The following is a 20,529-nucleotide window of genomic DNA, read 5'->3' on the forward strand; positions in this document are numbered from 1 at the left end:
TTGGTTGATCATATTTCCTTACAGAGGAAGCAGAAAGAATAGAAAGTGGGATGAGGTTATGAACTCTCAAAATCTGCACTCAGTGGTATACTTCCTCCAATGAGACAGTTCCTCCTAATAATCTGTTCAAATAGTGTCACCAACTAGGGACCAAGTGTTCAAATCACTGACCCTGTGGGGAGCATTTCCATTCAAACCACAATAGCCCCCAATAACATTTCAACCTTCCTCTAGGCTCTACCTCTTAAAAGGTTGAACACCACTTCTCCATCTCCAAACACTTATCACATGGCCCTGAGTGACAAATAACACAAAGTCATTGCAATAAAAAATATTCCTTAGAGAACTGAAAATGCATGAATCAGGAATATTAATTACTGATTCATGAATTTCCAAATACATACACAATTAAGTCAATAAATAACAAAAACATGAATACATGACAAATGAGCCTGTTTAAAATGCAAATATTGGAGATGATATTTAGATTTAATTATATTTTTTCATAGTAACAAACTAATTGAAATTCAATCTTATTCCATATCTATAACATATTATGACATGACACAGGCCAGGAACTGCAATATAACACAAAATAAACTGGAAAGTTTATACAATGGTACAGATATTTTACTATAAACAAATACAACATGATAATCTTGATTTTTCATAAATTTAGAACTAGATAATTGAGGTAAAACAATATAACATTTTTTAAATGAATTCCAAGTGTGAAATACTTTAGTAATCTAAATTAACTTTTGTGAGTGTTGTACCTATGCTGATAAGGCACATATTTTTATTATAAAGGAAAAGAACATTATTCCAATAAATATTTAATATAAACTAGCATATAGGTAGTTATTTTTTTCCTGCATTCCAGACAAAGAAAAAAAAAGAAAATGAACAAATGTACCTCTGCCTCAGGGTTTAAAAACAAGTTAAGAATATTCACAATCCTATACGCTATACTAGAATAATCCATACTTGTTTGCATAATGGCTTTTAAATAAGCACATATGTCCAGTGTCTTACATAGCGATGAACATCAAATTGAAAAAAAAAAAAGCAGAACAAAAAAACAAAAAAAAGCAAAACAAAAAGACATGATTGCTTGCCAAAGCCCTTGTTAATAATTTCTCTTCATTCCGTTGGGACTCGTCTGCTATACTTTTCCTGTTGGTGATATTTGAAACCATGTGCAAGAGACTACATTAAAATGAAATATTTATTAATCCCTTTAGTTGCGATTACAGCATATGAATATAAAATAATGTTTATATTTATTTAAATAAAAATATGTTTATTATATTTATAACAATAACTTTCATGATTTGCTTTATTGGCATTATTCCTTAGGAGCAAATGAATTACCTGATCTTACTTGTGCATTTTAAGATCTAGCATTCTATCATGTCTCTCTGCTTAGTAAGATGTTCATTTTCAGTATTTCCTAATTATGCCTGCTGAATTTTAACTAAAATAAATTCCTGCAGCTTAGTAACTCATGACCATTAAATTATCTGAAGCTAAATTATGGAGCTACCTGGATGATATAGTTATATATTAAATGGTGGAATTCCTTTCATTATACAACTCCAGAATTGATTGTTAAAGCCTGACAAGGATAATAAACACCCCTAATTACCAAGAAGCTCCGTCTCCACAAGCTACTATTCTCTTCTTAAAGGAATTTATGTGCTTTTCCAGGCAGATAGATTTGCTCTGCCTCTTAGCCTGACATAAATTATTTTTATATCAATCTTTCAGAAAAGAGAGTGTCCTCTGAGTGATAGCTACGGGGAGTACAGTACCTCTGGGAGAAGGAAATTAATTTGTCTCATTATTTTCTATATCTCACTACTCCCTAAGCCTCAGCACAGCTCAGAAACTTATAGTGAAAGTCTAAGCCCCAACAGTTAAGATTTGTGAGCAGATATCATTAAAGAGCAAAGCTCCTTAAAATAAGGCTAGCTGTTGGGAATTGAAAGTAAAGAAAAAGAATAAAGAAATCCAACTAGGAGAGATATTTAATCCAGCTTCATTATTTTTACTGTGACACAATTATATCATCGTGTTAGTTGGCTAGAAACTGCAAAATATTAGACACCTCATTAGGGAACTAGGATGTATTATTGCTTCACAGACAGGAGGGAGTATGTTTTTCAAAGAAAGAAGAAAAAGAATCCTACATCTCACACTAATATATAAACAAATTCTGTATTATAAATTGAATTGAATTACATGCTTTCTGTAATGCATGCATGGATTTCTTAATGATGTTAGATGTTGGATGATTTAATTTTACCGTCATAACTATCAAAAATAATGCCTAAATATTATATGTCTTATAACTTTTCAAATCTGGAAAAGGGCCTTTGTAATATTAATGCTAAATTATCATTATTTTTACTTTAGTTATATAAATTACTTAAACATATAATGACTAAATCAGAATTTAAATATAAATGTTGACTAGATGAAGAATTTACTGAAAATTATGTATAATGTGAACTGCTAAAATAATATGTTATACTACTATAAATCTAGTTAATATAGGAAGAAATTCTATAAGGAAAAACAAAAAGGAAAACATATTTTATAAATAATAATTTTAATATACAGGTATGTATAGAGTTATAGAAAACCTAGTAATTGTTGTAGGAAAATGCAGTAAGTCTTTAGGATTAATAAATGACGGGATTTTCTGATGCATATTCCATGAGTAAATATGTGAAGATTATGAAAAATTTAACTCATATTAAAACTTTTCAAAGAAGCACAGGTAGCCTAATAATACTAAAGAGGGATGACATATGAGTTCAAACCATGAATTGATTTTTATAATTTTAAATATGGAAATACCTATAAAGAGTGTCCAGAAAGGAACAAAAAGATGTAAACACTGGAGCTAGTGAACAAACTGTATCCTTCAAACAATGAATATAAGCTCCTTCCAGGTATTTATTGATAGCAGAATGTCCTTGTCACATTGCAGAATCGAAACACACTGTGTGTCAGTCCCTTCAGTAGCATAATTGTGCTTGCAAAAGTTTTGTTGTTACATGTTTAGAGGATAATTTCTATGATGTCCTATTATGCACATATTTTCCCTCTTCTAGTCTTAATTCTTTTTTGGCCTTTCTTTGTACATTTTATGTACATAATTGTAGATGAATTTCTAAATGGTCTTCTTAAATAAAAAACACAGAGCCAAATGTAGAGGTGAAAGCCTTAGAGAGATCAGGGAAACAGGGAAAGCCACAGCTAACCTTACCTCACCAACTCTGCAGCTTCCAAATGCGAGCTACTTCCTGTCTTACCCACACCTTTATTGCCTCACTATTCTGCCCTCTCATTGGCTTTCTTGGTCCAGCTACCTCAATCCCTTGTCACTGTCTGTATAGACCTCCAGGTCTCTATGGTTGGTACTGGGATTGAATGTGTGTCATCACTCTTGGCTCTGTTCCCTAGTATGCCTGATAAGTGAAGCACAAAACTTAAAAGAGTCTTATTAATAAAAACAAACCTGGAGCCAGGTACTGGGTCAATGCTGGAAGATCAGAGAAGCAGAACAAGCCACAGCTTCCTTACCTTGCCAATTCCTCAGCTGATTCTGTTTCCTCAAACTGGAAGTCTCTGTGTCCTCATCCTAATGGATCTCAGCTGAACTGTGCTGCTCAAAAGCCTGAAAGCTTAACCAGCCTAGTTCCTGGTCCTCACATCTTATATACCTTTCTGCTTTCTGCCATCACTTCCTGGGATTAAAGGCGTGAGTCACCATGCCTAAATGTTTCCAGTGTGGCTTTAAACTCACAGAGATCTGGATGGCTCTCTGCTTCCCAAGTGATAGGATTAAAGGTGTGTGTGCCACCATTTTCTGACCTCTATATTTAGTGGCTGTTCTGTTCTCTGACCCCAGATAAGTTTATTAGGGTGCACAATATTTTGGGGAACACAATATCACCACAAGTAAGTGATCAGATTAAGAGCATGTGCTGCCTGACTTTTTGTTTACTTAAAATTGCTGCCCTTTTCCCCCTGATGTCTAGGCAAGCTTTACTAAAGCACAAGTAAAATATCACCACACATAATCATTCTAAATTTATTAACTAGACAAACAAATACAATGGGAAATGATAAATTCAAACAAATATTTACTATTTAATCTAAATATTATGACTCTAAATAATTCTTTTTGACAAAGAAGTGAGAAGCATATCAAATTTTCCTAAATTTCTTTTTTTAATTACCAACCCTTCCTGAAGAATTTTTCATGAATATATTTGACCAAGCATCTACTCACAGCAGATAAGATACCAGTGGCAACCCAAGGGAATGGTTCTACCTAAGTCAAATCTTATTAGCAACAGTTGATTGGAATTACTCACAGCAGCACTGAAAAGGAATTAGAGTAACATGGGGACTCATCACTAACAGCCCACCTTAGCACCAGGGATGATTCAATGTACTACTACTAGCTGGTACTACAAAGTTTCATCCTCCTCCAGCAGTACTGCTTACATAACATCAGGGAAGCCTCCTGAGTCTTGAGAATTCTTTAGTCTTCCTGAGTCTTCTGAGTCTTTCTTCTCCTTGCAGCAGGAATACTCAATACAGACAAACACAAACACAACACACCCTCTTTTTATCAAACACTCTTTCTCTCTTTACTCCTCCTTTTAAAATGTTTCCTGAGCCTGTGGGAAGTTATATAAATGCCTGATTATTTCATCTACTCTAGCTGAGCCCATTATGCCACAAAAACAAGCATTTATTTCCACCAGTTAGACCAATAATAAAAATCCTTGCAGTGACAACCTCTTGCTACAGAAAGTTAGCTTCTTGCTCCAACTTAGTATGATGACACAAGAAACCTACGAGCATAAACAGACAATTTTAAAAGACAGTTTGATGAGCCCAACAACTCCTCTTAGCAGAATAGCATTAAAAGTTACTTCCCCCTCACTGATGCCTATGACCTCTTCAACTAAAGGGTTTTGCCATAGGTTACAGTGCTGAAATATGACCTCTCCTTTGGAGCAGGCCTTGTGATCAGAGAGTAGTTAGGTAGTGAGATCTCAAGAGAAGGTTTTGCTAAAGTGATTGTTTATGTTAAGAGAGCCAGACCAAAAGGACTTAGAGTAAACAAAAATCTCTCTCTCTCTCTCTCTCTCTCTCTCTCTCTCTCTCTCTCTCTCTCTCTCTCTCTCCTTCTCTATCCATATCTGTTATACATATTTTAAAATTCAGTTAAATCATTTGTTTCAAAATTGATAAGAACAATGTAAAAACCATTGGTTCTTGCGATAATCTGAATTTTAATGGGAGAAATTTCTTCCAAATACGGGAAGTATTTACCAAATCAAAATGGCAAAGGAGAAACAGACATTGAAGGAAATAACAATTTTGGCTGGCTGGAAAACAAGTTGTACAACAGGATATGGTCAGAGTTTACATCTACCAAATCTTATGCTTGTGTTGACATTATAGCCCTGGGAATATGAGAAAATTCTTATTGAATGCACCCCAAATAATTCCCATAAAAGACCATAATATTATTGAGAATAGACAAGCTGCTGAGTAATGTAATTGTGATAGTATTTGAGTCAATGTTTTGCCTAATACACAGATAAGTCTTTGAAAACTCTATTGTGATGTTGTCTATCTCTTCTTTTGAGTTTATATTGAGAGTTCTTCAAAATCTGCCTCTTATAAAAAGAAAAGGCTCTAACTAATAATCTTTTCATCAGTAGGTAATTTAAACATCAGACCAATATATTGTCTTCTACAAACATCACTAAGTTGAATAAATGACCTTTTCTCCAAATGCTCTAAAGGAGGAAGTCTGTGATACTTAAAGAAATTTTAGATTTGTGAACAATTTTATCAAAATGGGGAAAGGGGGTAAACAATAATATTTTGATCACATTTAGCAAAAACTCTATCTTTTTTGTTTTTGTTTCAAAATTTTCATGCACACAAGCAGCTGGTGTATTACTGAATAGGTCCTTATATATTTCATGAAATTCAATATGCAAGAGCAATATGATATACATATAGTTATTATATTTTTCATTAAGAAGTATGTATGAGAGTCAGAAGATAACTCATTGGTCCTAGTTTTTGCCCTCTTAAATCTTCAAAAATTGAATTCTATGATACATGAAAATTGTTCCTCTGGTAACTGCCATCTATCATTCCTTGTCATGATTATGGAGCTGCCACCATCCACTGAGATATTTCATAAGAGTGTGGTTCATTGTTCTTGAAGCACCTTATGTAAAAAAAGGTGTAAAAACTGTGAAAAACACCCACACAGTCTAAAAAAGTTTCCTATTATTCTGTGTTTGGTAATGATACTTGTCCATCTAAATTCATCAACTGTGAATAAACAGTAAATAACCATCTTTAGAGTAGCTACCCACCTTACTATTCTGACCTTCATCAACACTTGCTTTTGTTTCTTTGTTTATTTCTAAACAGCTTTCTTTCAAGATAGTATACTTCCAATTCAATTTAATATAAGTGGGTATTTGCAAATACATACATAGCAGATAATTCTATTAGTATTGCTTTTATTCTAATACTACTTTTGATTTGTGAAAAAAAATTACTGCACAATATTAAATATAAAAGAGAATGTTAGGCCCCAGGTTCCAAACAGCCAGCTCATGCACTAAGGACAGGTCCAGGTCCCACTGCCTGGGGACCTCCCAAACAGTTCAAGTTAATCAACTGTCTCACTTATCCAGAGGGCCTGATCCAGTTGGGGGCTCCTCAACTATTGGTTCATAATTCATGTATTTCCACTAGTTTGGCTATATCCCCAGGGAAGTCCTTGCCCTGGAGGAGATGGGAATGGGGGGCAGGGCTGGAGGGAGGGCAGTGGGGGGAGGGGGGGCTGGAGGAGGGAGGACAGGGGAATCCATGGCTGATATGTAATATTAAATTAAATTATAAAATTAAAAAAAGAAAATGTTAGAAGACAAAAATCAACTGCATATTTCCCAGTCCATTTTAGAGAAGAACGAATCAAAACGATACCTAACTTGAATTAAAAAGTGAAACCCATGTCATATGTAGTTGAAATATTATGATTCAGTAAAGACTGACAGGGGGTTGATGTAATTACAAATCTATTTTTTACCAATTGGAGTGCAAGTCTCATATGGGGAGAACCTTCGGCTCCAGGCTTCCTTGAAGTTATGAAAATGGTTAGAACAGAATAATAAACATTAGATGATTCTTCTTTATAGTTCAGTACATTTCTTCCAGAAGGAAGAGAGCCTTTAGTTAATATTCAGTTTAATTTTTTTAAGCTACATCAATGGCAAATTTATTCTTATGAAATTACTAAATTTAGTCTATAAGAGAATATCAGTCCACAAAATAAGAAACAAACTTAATATTCAATAACACAACTAGTTATTTATATTGTTCCTTCAGATATAATTTTAAAGAAATTGAGAAAGTGTAAAAAATCAACTAAGATAACATTATCAAAGAATTTGTATTTTTTTTAGAATAGAGAAATAGAGATGAGTACTTCATTTTCAAACAGTTTGAGTTACAAATTCAAAAATGTATTTTTTAAAAATTGTATTATTGTACAGATTTTTGCACAAATACTGACTTGCTTTGTATTTTTCCTTCTGTGTGAAGGTAAATTGACTAAGCAGTTTGAATTTGAGGGTTTGTAAATTAAAACAATAAGGTAGGCAGTGTTATGGATTATTCTCTTGAGAATATTGCAGAAGCTTCATGAACACTTCTCATGATATCTAAGATTTTTCACTTAATCATCATGTTTTATAATTCATCAATAGATGTTCAGGCACATAAGAAAGTACATCTTCTTATGAGGTTTTAAAGAGAATTATGTGCTGAGTTGGTATAAATTATGCCACATGTGGAGAGATATTCATACAGTTCTGTGGAGAATTATTCTGGTTATGCTTGGTGAAAAAGTAATGCAGAAAAAAATCATACAATGTCCTCCTCTAGGGTATAACTAAGGAAACAATTAGAGTGATGTTTCCTCATATTTATGAGCTAGTGTGTAACTGTTACTGCTTAATCTTAAGGCAAATGAACAAAGAAGCAAAATCTTTTTTTAAAACCAGGAACATTTTACCTAGCAAAATATGTGATTTGTATTTATAAACCTTGGACTTCAAAATATTCTAAAGGCAAAGTACCTACAAATTATGGTCACAATGGCATAATGTAATGATATTTATCTCTTTGCCTTAAATGAAGACAACTGATTGCAAATATCATTAATGCTTGGCAAAAGTGCACACTGTACCAAACTTGCATAGATATCAATATTTTTATCATAAAATATGACAATCAACATAATTTACCTAATACTGTTAGCAGGAAAACAAGAAATAAAATAAGTTAACAGCTAGCACTAATTTGTTCACTGAATATATTCATTGAAAACAACTACAGTATAAAAAATCCGTTCAGTAATCAATTGTCAAGAACATAAAGAAGAAATTGATCAAGTGACTAAAATTAGTCTCAGCCTCTTTTATGTTAAGGAAAATGCCAAAATAGCATTGGAGTTAAGTTGACGATTGACAATGAGGAGAAAGGTTTTGGGGGAAGTAGTGGGAATACTCCTACAGAAGAAACTGGTAAGTTATATGTTCTGTGAGTCACTCTTGAGGTTTGATTGGCAGTACCAATAATTTGATGTGGATAGATGACAATTATGGCCCCAGTTTGGGAAATTACATGCTTCAAGACAGTTAACTAGCTATAAAGGTCTACTCTATTAAAAGTCTTCCTGTGTTTTTAAATCTTTGATATGAAGTGAGATGTTTTTAAAGAATATTTTAATATTACCTATGCACATACTTCATAATATCAGTTCTAGTAAAAATATATACTTTTAAAATGAAGGTTAAGGTCTTTTTTGTTATCAGTAAATTTTAGGTTTTTGTCTTTAAACTTTAGTGGAAAGGAAGATGTTTGTGAGATACTATCTGTAATAAATCACATCTCTAAATTAAGCTAAAGGATAAAGCAATGGGAAGCATACTTTCCAATACTATGTATAACACTTATTGTTCTATAAAAATAAAAATAAAAAGTGACTAATTAATTAATTGTAGAAATTTATTACTAAATTCCAGGCAGCATAATACACTCTATTTGTTGTGCTCATTATTAATTTTTGTTTTAGAATACAAATCCAACTACTTCCTCACATCAGGGATTTGGACATCTTTTTTTTTTTTTTTTTTTTTTTGCTTCTTCTCACTATTTATTTTTTTTTTTTAATTTTTATTTTGCAATACAATTCAGGGACATCTTAAACTACATCTTTCTCATGATTTCTAGTTTCATGAGCAATAAAACTACCTCACACAATTTAAAAGTAATCTCTCATATAATATCAACCTATTTAAAGAACATATTATGAAGGATATTGATGAACTGAAATAAGGAAATGACATGGGGATTTAAATTTGATAATTTCCTAAAGTTATAAGCTAATGGGTATAGCAAAATTCAGACGGAGTTAAGATGTGAGGCAGCTTACTTGTCATCATGTGTAGTACATTTTAAGACAGTGATACACAGGAATTTTGTTTAGAAAAAAAAAACAGAACTCAGTGTTATGATTTTGATACCAGGATTTTAACACTAACAATTCCAAACTGTATTGGAGTAGAAGAGGAAGAGTGTGCTGTTACTGGCCATTTTTGATATAATATCTAAATGTCTTCAGAAACATGTTTTGAAGACATAAAAATGGGTGTAGTATTCAGGAGAGAAGAATACTTTTTAAATAACAGCTATGCTTATTAGCAATAAATAGTGAAAACATCAACAAAAGAAGTAGAGTGAAGAGCAGTGCAGTCTGCAACAAATTGCCTTTGGAGTTCAGACTCTGCCGCTTTCAGGCACTATCACTTAATGCAAAGTGAGACACTTCATCTTTGTATGTCTCTATTCTATCATCTTCAGATGGAGGTAAGTGGTATTTGTCACATAAGATTGAACCCTGACACATAAATAAGCTTAAAAGGAAGATTATACAGATGACAGAATTTTCAGTTGTATTAATGCTTTCCAAATCAGGAAAAAAGATAGAAAATGTATTGATTAAATGGTACAGCAGGTTAAATGGTTAAAAAACAGAAATAAAAAATACATCTGCAAGGAAAAGTCCTCAAAGTTATGATATAATAAACTTCTGATTCCATGTGTTAGCAAAGATATATTCCTAAAATTATTTTGGTAGAAGTTTGAGGTTTGGGGAAAAAAAAAAAACCTACAAATTAAGCTAAATCAAGATAATCTAGTTCAAATAACATAATAAGATTTTAGTCTACATTATTTTATACTTCATGTTATAAAAATTGGAGTGTTGTATCAGTGAGATGGAAGGATAAACCAAGTTTATTTACTACTAATAAACAAGCTTTTGAATATGCACACCCTGTTACGACTGTGGTGCATTATACTCATTACGGTGATTAGGTTCACTTTTCAAATGGTATCTGTAATGTTAAGAAGTCACAGATAAAAATTATATTTTCTTAAGGTCATAGTAATAAATAAACACCAGAAACCAGTAAAGGACAAAACTCTGATGTGGTCTACATTTTGAAATTTATGTTAAAATGAAACAATTACTGTGATAAGTGGAAATATGGGCAATAGAAGAAACAAAGAAATTAACAAGGAAAAGGACTAAGGACACAGATGAGAAAGTGAAATCAAACAATCAAGGAAAAACAGAAAAAGACAGAATGTCTGCAGTATCAAGTATCCATGGGGAAAGATTAGGATTTGATCTAACTTTGTCCCGAGTTCCAGAATCCAGAAGAGACAGGAAGATATCTTAATGAGCACAACATGATGAATGGAAATTGCAACCACTGTGTGAAAGTAACAATAGATTCAGGAAAAAGGATGAAGACTGTAAGAATGAATATGAACAGTTTAGCAACATTGTGAGATTTAACTGAGGGCAAAACTGCATGTCATAAAGGGTGACAGAGTTCAAATGGCCGTCACCCATCATGAGCAAGGGATATTGGGATGGACTGAATTAATGTTTTCAAAATGCTGAGGTTCATACAGTGTAGGAAAGGCTACAATACAAAATTTTGTGCTTTAAAGTTACTCTAGCTCTCTAAGTTATCAAATACTTTAAATCTCCAAAACCGTTTTAACAATCCTTTGACCAATAAGAAATATAAAGCATAGGTAGATTTTAATTTTAAGTCAGTTATTTTTGATTAAATCATTTGTGCAAGATAATGGTAGTAGGCATGGGCATAACTTTTTAAAATTTTTCTTAAAATACTTTATTTTCATATTATAATATAGTTACACATTTTCCTTTTCCCGTTCCTCTATCCATACCCTCTCATGGAACCCTCTTCTTTTTTCAAATTCATAATCTCCCTTTTCTTTAATTGTGGCTATCTACAGCTAATTAAATATATATTATTAAATATATATATTCACACCTACATTACATATGTGTGTGTGTGTGTGTGTGTGTGTGTATGAGAAGTTTGCATAAATACAGCATGTTCAGGCAACATATTATTACTTATATGTATGTTTCATATGTTTCAGGGCTGACCATTTTGCTGTAGGATGGAATGTATGTCAAATGTGTTGCTGATTGGTCAATAAATAAATCACTGATTGGCCAGTGGCCAGGCAGGAAGTATAGGCAGGACTAACAGAGAGGAGAATTGAGAGAACAAAAAGCTGGGTGAGGGAGACACTGCCAGCCACCACCATGACAAGCCGCATGTGAAGATGCCGGTAAGCCACGAGCCATGTGGCAAGGTATAGATTAATAGAAATGGAATAATTTAAGCTGTAAGAACAGTTAGCAAGAAGCCTGCCACGGCCATACAGTTTGTAAGCAATATAAGTCTCTGTGTTTACTTGGTTGGGTCTGAGTGGCTGTGGGACTGGCGGGTGAGAGAGATTTGTCCTGACTGTGGGCAAGGCAGGAAAACTCTAGCTACACCATTTGGTATTAGATAACCAGTTCCTGTTCCTTTTCCATGGGGAAGATTATGTCTCCCACCCTCAGCTTTTGTGTCTATATTTCTTTGTTCAGGGTTGATACCTGATGAGCTTTCCCCTTTGTATTAGCATGACTACTTGTGTCATACTCTTTTAAGATCATATTTAGGTAGATAGATACCTACATTAGAATTTTTTGGGTGTAGCTTCTGATATTTCTAGGAGGAGACCCCATCTTTTTATAGTGTTTGATACAGTTTGCTGTACTTTAATATGTCCCTCGTAATGGAGTTTTATCTATAGTACCAACATTCCAATCAAGGAAAACATTTTTAAAGAAATCAAGTATCTATTTGTTGTGAAAGACTGACCTGAAATAGAAGATTACTTTCATGGAAATTTCCTTATCATTTTTAAGAAACTTATTTTCACAAAAATAAAAACTTGAAACAGAAGGACTGGGAAATGGCCCAGTCAGTAAAGTGATTCCCTCACAAGCATGAGGATATGAGTTTGGGTTCTGAGCACCCACAAACAAAGCCAGGCACAGTGGTTCATGCCTGTTATCTTAATAATTGGTGAAACAGAGACAGAAGTAACCTTCAGGCTTTTTGGCTTCAAGGTGCAGTGTGAGAACTGAACTCTTTTCTCTAAAAATAAATTTGAGAGACACTCAGGGAGGCACATGAGAATGATCTTTAGCCTCCATGTACACGCATTTTATATATATATATATATATATATATATATATATATATATAGGCACATGCAAATAGGCACACAACCTTGCTTGTGCACCTGTACATCATGCACCTACACCTACATCTACACACACACACACACACACACACACACACACACATACACACACACACACATACACACGAATGAATGTACATATATAAATAAATTTAAGCAGAAAAAAGTTATAACATGAGCTATAGTGATAAAATATTGCTACCAAAAGCCAACATGATTTACAAAATCAAGTTTAAGTATAATTTCAAATGGTCAAAGCCTCATATTTTTTCATGAAAATGCCTTGCCTTTGTTCTATTGTGTGAGGTGTAATTAAAAATACCTGGTTACAATTAAGCTGAAATTAGCTATTGTAATAACTGGAGTTGTGTCATACTTAATTTAATAAACATGGTTCATAACCTTCTCTTCATATTAGGTACACAACACCATTATGTGCTACCATGCAGAATACATTATTTCAAAATATTCAATTACTTATTTTTTTATTGTGTACCTGTTGCTTAACAGAAAAAATGAATTTTAATATCAGAATATATATGTCAGAGAGACATCCCATAAAAGCACCACGAGAACTTAGAGAAATGGAAAGAAACTTTGAAAACTTTCCTCAAGTTTACAGTTAGATTTCACTCTGTATTGTATAAATAGCAGCCTTCTCCTTGCTCTACAAAGCTGTCACATCTCATAAACTTGGCTGAGTGAACTGAGTGGATGGGAAATCTCCAAGGGAACACCACTGACTGCTGTAAGCGGGATCAGTGATTCAGGGAAGTTCACTCATAAATACTTTTCCAAAGTTCCAGCTTGGTGTTGGGAGATTTTAGGATACGAAAAATGCTATTAAGTTAGTTCCTGTCTCTATTTTAGTACTCACAGCTGTTCTGAGCTATTTCTCAGCATACTCATAAAAAATAATAGTTTTCTGGCCAAAGTCCAGTCCAAAGAAAAATCGTGACCACTCTAAATCCTCCCTGCATTCAAACATGGATAGAAAGTTTTTTAGTCTCCTTCTACTAATACTTGCCAGTAAGTCAACTACTTCTCTGACACTGGAGCAGACATGCAGGAGTGTTTAACCACGCAGAAATAGTGCACTCACAAAATCCCTGAAGGATTTGGACTAAATACAACATCTGATTCTGAGTGAAAATGGAAAAGGGGAAAAGAAAAGATTATAGAATGTATGTCGGTGCTTCTCTTCTATACCTGTGCAGGTGCAAAGCTCTAGGAAGCCAAGAGGAGCAGCAGCATTTAGATGGTGGGTGTTAATTCAAGAAAATACGTGGTAATGAGAGCATTTGCAGTCTGAGTTCACAAACTCCACTGAGATCAGGGTAGGCAGCTCACTCAGAACTGGAAATAATGCCAGGTGTAAGCAAATATCTGTTTGTGGAACCAAACAGCTTACCCAATTTAACATAGTTAGCTGTAGTCATATTCGTGACATTTTTTTAAACATTTTCAGACCTAACAGAACATGCCTGCAGCTGATTCTGGCTCATAAGCCACCCATTTAGAACTTGCATCCATTTTCTCTTTTTTCATTTCTTCACTAGGCTCTATTTTTTATGCCACTATTCTTCTTTATGAGTTCTTTAAAAGATCACAATGTTTCATGTTTTAAACTCCATGTGTCTCATTTGAGGTTCATTCTTGTCTTCACAAAGAGCCTGGGCAGTTTTATGCAACCTAGTGACATTCTGTGCTATTTTGTTACCTGCTCGGCTTCAAAGCTACAGTGACAAAGTATTACAGTCTCTCAGTGGAAATTCATTTTGCATGTAGCAAGCTTAACCATAGGTTTTTGACACTGGCTCCAGCCTCTTTGTTCAAGGAGAGCAGTTCATATTAGCACTGTTAAATTTGCTAGTTACTCATAATATCCTCTTATATGTAAGGAAATGTACCCAAATGAACTCTGAGATTCCTCTTAACATCTACCTAAAGAACACACAGTCACCCTTTCACTAGTTAGCGTGGACATTTTTTATACAATAGAAAAGCTTCTACACCTGAATTCCTCAAGGGCTCATTGCTAGTCTTCAGAAGTAAAGTAATACAAATTTTTGGATTGAAGAGCTTCAGGAAGAGATAATATGTGTATTATCTGGACCACTGAAAGATATTTGCAGACCTTTAGACTAGAGACTTATTTCTTTGTATATAAATGGAAAAAGCTCACAGAATATATGTTTTCTATTATTAAAATCACAACAAAGAATTATCTATACACACACACACACCCACACACACACATACACACACACACACCTGAGAATTATTTCCATATTCTGAGTAAGGGAACAAGACAAAATTGAAATTTTTAAATTTTGAAGAATGATGATATCATAAAAGGTACAATTTAAATTTCAGTTTGTAGGTGATTCCAGTTTTATACATCTAATATATAGCAGGTCTAAAAATTGAATATCAAAGTGGTGAAATTATAAACTATGTAAATTCATCTATTCATGTCAAGTAATAGATTCTCATTATTTAAATAGTTAACTAATGAGGAGGCAGATATAATTCAGTAGGTAAAGTTCTTTCCTTGAAAGCATGAACAGTTTAGTTCAATTATCAGAACCCATTAAAAATGTATGAGGTTGTGGTGCATGCTTTAATCTAATCACTGGGGACCTATCTGCTATACTTTTGGATTCCATATCAATGATTACAAATCTCTCTCTCTCTCTCTCTCTCTCTCTCTCTCTCTCTGTGTGTGTGTGTGTGTGTGTGTGTGTGTGTGTCTGACCCTCTTCTCTCTCTGTCTCTGTCTCTCTGTTTCTCTGTCTCTATCTCTGTGTTTCTCTCTTTCTCTATCTCTGTCTTTCTCTGTCTCTGTCTCTGTCTCTGTCTCTGTCTCTCTCTCTCTCTCTCTCTCTTTCTCACACACACAAACACACACATACACACACACACACACAAACACCCTCTCAATGGAGAGAGATGAGAGAGACACATACAGTGATGGAGAGAGACAGTGAAAGAAAGAGAAGCCATGTGAGACAGAGTCAGAGGATTATAATATATTTAATACATTCATAAATTTTCAGTAGAAATATACACCTAATTCATGTTTTGAGTTTTAAGTTTTCTTGAGTAGACAAAAACATGAAAATGAAAAGTAAAACACTATCTTAATAAATATCATTTTTGAAAAATGTATCTATGATAAAAATGAATGAACATCCCATGTCTGCATGTCTATAGTAATGTAAGATGTTTGGGAGAAATATCCATTTAATTGATTTGGATTACCAACACTATTTGTTTCATATGAATATAAGCCTTACAGAAGGTTTCACTTACTTTTTGCTTATTTTTAACTTTAAGAATACTTCCACACTTATCACTGTTCGTTTCTGAGGCCCGAATTTACTTGTGAGTTAATTTTTTAAACTTTTGTGTAATAAGTAGTATGTATTAATCTTCAGAATTTTAAGTTTCATGTAAGGGGAGCCGACTCTTGTTGACAAAGGATAAAAAGCCACTGTGGGAAGACAGTGCTGAGAATATTGCTTAGAAGAATGGAGAACCAGCTTTAGTGATCAAAGTCAGATCAGCCCCAAACAAGACTGTGAGTGGTACAGAGAAAATGACTTCGTGCTGTCCCTCAGCACCAGCTGTTACAGCATCAGCAGTGACCTTTGACCTTGTCTTGCCGCAACACCAGCACACCTGTCATGCAGGCGAATCAGATGTCACAATGCAGCTGCTGTCACCTGCTGTGGAGTGATTTTGCAGGGCTCCAGATTTTATGCTAATCCTTTCTTTATTAAGTTGGTAAAAAGAAAAGTTGGAAATCCTTACTTTTATGTTTTAAAGGGAACTGCGAACACAGAGTGCCAAGAATTTCATCTTAGAATTGTTTCCGTCGTTCCCCACCCAGTACAATTTAATGCAGGCTATTTTGCTTCTTTTTAACCTTAAGACTATTTCCACATTCATCACTGTTTGGTTTCTGAGGCCCAAGTCCTTCGCAAGTATATGATCTAGTTTTCAAATGTATAAGATTCTATAGCTATCTATCATTGTGTTGTTGCCTTTTAGATGAAATCACTTTGCTTGATGGGACTATACTTCATAACTTTTTACTTGAAATATTACATTTTTCAGAATAAATATTTTTATTGTAATTATTAGAGCAGGAAAAGCTGTTGTGAGAAGGGAAACTGGGACACAATCTACTAATCTACTAGATAAAATGGTAGCTCTTGAAATATACACGTGTAGACAGTTCTAAAATTATTAAAAATACTGCAAAGCAAATAAACAAAGCCAACAACAATATGGTGCATAAAAAAAGAATTCTGTTTTCTTATGATGGTTTGAATGAGATGGCCCCCATAGACTCATATATTTAAAGGCTTGGTCCCTAGACAGTGGAAGTGTTTGGAAAAGATTAGGAATTTAAGGTGCATGATATTGTTGGAGGAATTATGCCAGGGGAGGTAGGCTTTGAGGTTTCAAATATCCAAGTAAACCTCAGTTACCTTTTTCTCTTTCTTGATTCTTGATTGTTGATGAAATGTAAACTGTCAGCTACGATTATAAAGCCATTTCTGCCTGCCAAAGGCTTCCGGCCTTGATGGTCATGGACTGACCCCCAGAAACTATAAAAACCCACTAAATGCTCTCTTCTGTAAATTTTCTTGATCACAGTGCTTTGCCACAGCAGTTGTAAAGTAACCAAGACACATGCCAGTGTTGAATATATGTTGAAACCCTCACCTCTTACATGACTACATAAAAATGGAACCAATGGGCAGATATGTAAGGTTTAAATAGAAATTGTGAGTGATGGAAATTAAGTATTTTGTAAAAAATGAAAAAAAAACGTGCTGTGAGATCATGATTGTTCATTTCATAATTCAAATAATTAGTTATAGGCAAGCTACCCTTAAGAACTCCTCATTCTCTATCAAAGAAGCAAAGTAAAATATTCCTCCACCATCAAGAAACTAGCCCGTTTCCTCTGGGGGCATCTCACATATTTTGAACCTAATTTAAATGATGTACTCAAAGTTTACTTACTTTGAATCATTCATTCATGACAATAGAAATTTCTGTCATAATATCCTAATAAGAATCCAGTGTTAAAATCTCCACAAATACTATTTGTATATGTATAGCTATTTTAAAAGGAACTTCAGTTATGGATGTGTTGACTTCTATTCAAAATGCATCCTTATTATGTGCTTTATGAAAGTGAACATTTGCCTGTTCTTATTATTTTGTGCTATGTAAAGCTTAGTTGGTCAGGAACTCCAACAAGATATTTGTAGGAAGAAACTTTCCTTCACTTGGCAGACTTCCATATCACCTGTGTGCTTTTCCCCAGCCCATGCCTCATGGAGTGAGCATGGCATCTGTAGTATCTAGATTCAGTTGTGTCCATTGTTCCAGAATCCCCCTTTGGGTAATTAAGAATGAGAATTATGTCAGCCTTTCTCAGTACTCTAGAAATAGATTTTTATGTTTTTTTTCTTCAGATTATCACTACAGCACCAGAGAGATTAGCTTCTCTGCCATCTATTTGGCTACAGTTTTGATCTCCCTTTTATTATCTAAATACCAGGTATCAGCAATGAGATCCTCTACAGAGTAATTATTTCAATTCTATTAAGGATGATATTCTTTATATCTGCAGCGTTACATTCTTTGGCTCTTCATTAGCCTAAACTTTCCAATTTCTCATTAACCCAGCATTTTATTACACTCAATACTACTGAGTGTAACCATTTTCTTTTCTAAACTAAATAAATAATTTTCTTTCCTAAAACTGATTTTTTTTCCTTGTTAAACTTAGTAGGTGTCTCACCCCTGTCAGTCATCGTGAGAGAATATGACAAAATACCCTAGCTTGGAGCAGTCAAATGATAGAACTTTCTCACTCTCCTGAGGGCTAGACCAGTCTAGAGATGAAATGGAACTGAGGGTTGAGTTCACTAAGCTAGCATGATTCTTTCTGCCCTCAGTATCCTCACACAGTGTAGACGTGAGTCCAGTGACATTTCCTCCCCTTCCAGAGGTGAGACTTCCACACTTATGACTCTTTAAATCTTTGTCATCTCCTCAGTGGCCCCATCTTGTGAACTATAATATAGAAGATTATATTATGACCATCATGGCTGGAAGCCTTTGGCAGGCAGGCAGGCAGAGGGCTTCAGATTTTGAATAATTGGGCCTAGGAAGACAATTTCTTTTAGCACCAATTGCCTTTACCCCTTATTTCCCTTGAGTAGTATTTGAGGTAAATTTTTTTAGAAGTTTTTACATTTGCATATTTCAGGAACTATAATTTTATCTGGTCAATCAATGGATTATGTCATACCTTTAAGTATTTTAGAGAAATTCAATGTTCCTAGGTGTTTTCCCATAGGAATATTTTTCAAACTAATTTTAAAATAAAATTTCCCAAAATTAATCTTGATGGCTTTTACCTACTATTAAGCCACACACCAAGTTGAATGTTCCTTTAACTACATCACAGAGCTGTAGCCTCAGACTACCAAAGTAGTTTCAATCTCCTGCTGGAGTGTGTAGTTTTATTTAGGAATCCCCAGGAGAAGATCATTAGGAGTTAACATGACTCATTCTTTGGGAGAATTTATTTCAGTTCAAGCAATCAGCCTGCCCTTTTCAGTTCCCATTTATGGGTCTAGACTTAAATCTGGGACTCTGATCTTGGCAAAAACCTTTCTGTTGTCTCCTGTGCTTTGTGCAAATAGCTCATTAAAGTCTCCACTCCAGAACATCAGGGAGAAGCAAGTATTCTCAAAGGGTCAAGTAGTGGTACTGCTTTCTAATTCTTCCAGATTAACACTTTTTTTTGAAGGCTTCAACCTTGAGGAATTCCTTTCATTTCCTATCCACCCATGCATACATTAAAATGTACCTTTTAAAATGTTTTATTCCTTATTTAAGATGTGTTGTTCCAGCCTTAATTCAAACAGACTTAATTAGTGCCTTATTCACATTTTATTTATTCTGGACTTTGAAATTTACTTGGGTACTCTTTCTTTTTTTACACCTTAGCCTCAAAATTCTTAATGTTTTATCTTTCTTTTAAAGTCAAGCATAAGTTGTGGAAACCTAATTTAATTTATACCTCATGTTTGGTTTAAAAAAATAGTTACTTGAACCAATATACATATATTCAGCTGCTGGATAAAAAACCACTTAGGCATTTAATTATACATTGTTCATATTTGTAGCCTCGGGGGATCAATGACATGCTGTAAGTACTTATTGAACAAAACAGAATTTATAACTATATTTTCTTATTTTTTTCCCTCAAGGCTTAATTCATAATAATAATAATAATTAAAAAAAAAAAGACGTCCTTCACGATTGCTCCTTGATTAAGTGAATTTGCAAAGTGGATAAAATTACGCAGATAACCACATCATCCCCCAGTTTGTGTGCTAGGGTGGTGACTTCACAAACCACAACGGCACAGGAGGCAAGTCCATCTATGGGAAGAAGTTCGATGATGAAAACTTCATTCTCAAACACACAAGAGCAGGCCTTCTCTCCATGGCCAATTCTGGCCCAAACACCACTGGCTCCCAGTTCTTCCTGACCTGTGATAAGACAGATTGGCTGGATGACAAGCATATGGTGTTTGGGGAGATCACAGAAGGCCTGAATGTCCAGATTGAGACTCGGGGCAGCAAGGATGGGAAGCCAAAGCAGAAGGCAACCATCGTGGACTGTGGAGAGTACATGTGATGCTTGGCTGGG

General features: G+C 34.3%; 1 pseudogene; it reads left to right on the forward strand.

Moving 5' to 3' along the window:
* Nucleotides 1–18,741: 18,741 nt before the first annotated feature.
* Nucleotides 18,742–20,517, forward strand: LOC131919827 (peptidyl-prolyl cis-trans isomerase E-like; annotated as a pseudogene).
* Nucleotides 20,518–20,529: the final 12 nt, after the last annotated feature.

Source organism: Peromyscus eremicus, chromosome 9, assembly GCF_949786415.1.
Source record: "Peromyscus eremicus chromosome 9, PerEre_H2_v1, whole genome shotgun sequence".
NCBI classification, from domain to species: domain Eukaryota; kingdom Metazoa; phylum Chordata; class Mammalia; order Rodentia; family Cricetidae; genus Peromyscus; species Peromyscus eremicus.